The sequence below is a fragment of the Nicotiana tomentosiformis genome, chromosome 5 (assembly GCF_000390325.3).
Source record: "Nicotiana tomentosiformis chromosome 5, ASM39032v3, whole genome shotgun sequence".
NCBI classification, from domain to species: domain Eukaryota; kingdom Viridiplantae; phylum Streptophyta; class Magnoliopsida; order Solanales; family Solanaceae; genus Nicotiana; species Nicotiana tomentosiformis.
In genome coordinates, this window is record NC_090816.1 from 123,992,191 (window position 1) to 123,995,611 (window position 3,421).

Sequence of the window (3,421 nt, forward strand, 5' to 3'; positions counted from 1 at the left end):
AATTGAATCAAATAGTGATGAATAATTAAAGTACTCAATTAAAAATCAATTATTTTTAACATGAAATAAATTCTTGTACTTAGCAAAAGAAAACTACCAATCAAGCTAGAATATAAAGACAAATAATTAGATTATTATAATAGAAAGGAACTAGACTAAAAATATAAATGACTAGTACGTATCATAAAATTTTAGAAACTTTATATAAAAATATACATATATATAGGTGTAATAATAAATTTAAATAGCTACTTTTATAGTCGGTTTGGTTCATTTTTTTCGGTTATTTTTTGATTAAAACCAAACCCAAACCAAATTTGATCGATTTTTAAAATTCAAAATCAAAACCAAACCAAACCTAAAAAGTATCGGGTTTTTTGGTCTGTTTGGTTCAGTTTTTCGGTTTTTTATGAACATCCCTACTGGTTGATCATAATTGTAGCAATTTCTAGCTCTTAATTTGGATCGGTTCTTAGACTTCCCACGAGCTCCGTATCTACCATAGTTGCTCGAACACCTTTGATAACTCCTGCCTCTACCTTTTGTGATGAGAGTCTGTCCTTGATTTTCAGGCATCTTTCTCATCTTCTCATTGAGTAGAAGAGCCGATGTGACGTCTTTCAACTCAATGGTAGTCTTACCGTGCAGGATGGTTGTTGCCAAATTATCGTACGAAGATGGCAACGAGTTCAATAGAAAGATGGCTTTATCTTCTTCCTCGATTTTCACTCCGAGGTTGGCGAGCTGTGTGATTAGTCAGTTAAACACATTTAAATGTGACAAAAAACTTGTACCTTCACCCATGTGTAGGGAGTATATCTGCTTCTTCAGGTACAATTTATTTGTCAGCGTTTTGGACATGTATAGGCTTTCCAACCTTGTCCAAATGCCACATGCAGTGTCTTCATCAATGATGTTATTTACCACATCATCTGATAAGTGCAACCTGATTGCACTAGCAGCCCTTTCATCCAATTCAGTCCAATCCTCAGCTTTCATGGTATCAGGCTTTTTGGCATCAACATCAAGTACCTTGTGTAATCCTTGTTGATTGAGCAGATCCCTCACCCTTCTTTACCATGTTGAGAAACTGTTTTCTCCGTTGAAATTTGCTACCTCGTACTTTACTCCGGACATATAGTACTACCGGCAGTGAATAGTACTTCTATGAACGAGCAGAACCTATGCTCTGATACCATTTGTTAGGAATAACCCCCTACAAAAATAATATTCACAGTAATAAAAGCGGAATAATAACGTAGCACCAAGATACGGTAATTAACAAGAATAAAAGAGTGACAACGACACCAAGATTTTTACATGGAAAACCCTTTTGAATAAGGGAAAAACCACGGCCCTGAGATGAGCAACTGATATCACTATAGCAAGGAATTTTACACTTTGTAGGTCCGAGTAAAATATTTCAAAGACTACTACAACACTCTAAAGAAATAACCCTCTTTTGATATTCCAACCTCACTACAATATTGCTCACTCTCTATTTTTCTCACAGACTATTTTCTTATACCTTATATGTGAAACCTCACTCTTTCTTTTTTTCTTTGTTGGTGTATAGAAATGAGAGCCGAAGCCTCACTCTCTAAAGGCTACTATATTTGACAATTTGCACATACTTTTCCTTTTTTTTCTTCAATATTGACAATTCAACAAAGTTGGCTACCAAACCAAAGAAATTCAATAAAATAGGCTACCAAACCAAAGAAATTCTTAACCAAATATTTTCCTTAGGCACATGCCTATTACTTTGGCTTTTGAATGAGATGGACCCATCATGTGTACTATGCAAAACCTGCCCAGAAACCTCCCAACACTTGTTTTCTTTAACTGCACTTTCTCAAGAGGCTTCTGGCAGAATATTTTAGCTGGTTAAAGTGGAATAGAGATGTACTGCCTTGGGAAAAGGAGAAAGGCAACGGACACTAAAGGAAGCTAGGCGAACAACAACACAAGGAATACTGCTAAAAGCTTGTTTTGTTGCTGATGTTTATGATGTTTGGATTGAAAGGAACACAATGGATACGTCTCTCTCTCGTGCGCGCACGTGTTTGATGGTGGAAAAAATGGTTAAATCGACTCAGCCAACTCAAAAAGTTATTTTTAATTGTTTGTTTATCTATTATATTTTGCTTAGTTACGAAACTAAACTATAAGAAAAAAATAAGCTTTTTTTGCTCTCTTTATCATGGTTAACATAACAAACCAAAACTGAGATAAATTTTCTTTTGCAATGGATGTATTAATTCTCTACATTCTTTTTTCTTTCTTGTGGCCGATACGTTTATTTTTTTATATTTTATTTATATTTAACTATTTAGATTTTGATAGTAGTCCATAAACGAGATATATGGTTACCAACCGTGCACATTACGTGCTTGGTTTGTGACAGATTTGTGCTTGTCAAATCTTTAGCTTTCTTGAATCAATATATAATAGTGATATGTCATTACTGATACTTTTTTATTTTCTATAGAAACTTATCAGAAGACCATGTTATTGATGGACTTGATCTTGAGCTGGAGTCAGTGAGTGAAGTAAGTGGTAGTGAAAAACTCTCGAGGACTTCCAGCAATAACTCAACTGACTCTACTTTTGAGCATGCAGAGGGCTCAAGAGATCTTTTTTTGGGATCAGTCCCGTCCCGAGATGTAGTAGCCAATCAACAAAACATTCAAAGAAGTTATGCACCTTCAATGAATGTTAATGAAAATCGCCTTGGCTATATGTATTTTCAACATTCTGAGATTGCCTCTCCCTGTTGGAGAATTCCCTTGGTGGAAAAGGTGTGTAAACTTAAGTTTTTTAATAATTAGTTAGAAAATTTTAAAATAACATGAGAATGTGTGACGTTAGGTCAGAGTTTGATGACCAAGAGGTTTTCCTACCTTTTGATAAGTTGAGACTATTTTTGAAAAGAATATATTTTTAATAGTCACTTAGTATTCTTAATTTTGTATTTTAAAGTAATATTTTTTGATTTTGTTTTGGATATTTCAGATATATGAATTTAGTGAGAAGCATCCAGGACTTCAGTCACTGAAGAGCATTGACTTGTCTCCTGCAAGTTGGATGGTTGTTGCTTGGTATTTTTTTTTTCTTCTTCCTATTTTGACCTTTGTAATAATTTCAAGTGAAATTCCAATAATACATTGATGAAACAATTATTTTTTCCACATAGCAATAAAATTTATCAATTCAATATCATATAGAAATTTGGAATTGATGTTAATGATAATTGTTTTCTAGAAATTATTATTAAGGAAACAATTCTCTCCATTATTCATCTATTTATTCAATTTAGAGAATTTGAGTTAATTTTCTCTAATTTTATTGTTAGGTACCCAATCTACCATGTACCAATGAAGGGAATTACCCAAAATATATCAACATACTTCCTTACTTA

The 3,421-nt window shown here is 33.4% G+C and overlaps 1 long non-coding RNA gene across 1 annotated transcript; it reads left to right on the forward strand.

Annotated features, from left to right (window-relative positions):
- Positions 1 to 303: 303 nt before the first annotated feature.
- On the forward strand, positions 304 to 3,421 carry LOC138891836 (uncharacterized). The gene is made up of 4 exons (XR_011408171.1): positions 304 to 2,084; positions 2,492 to 2,801; positions 3,016 to 3,101; positions 3,356 to 3,421. It is a non-coding gene; the product is annotated as an uncharacterized lncRNA (long non-coding RNA).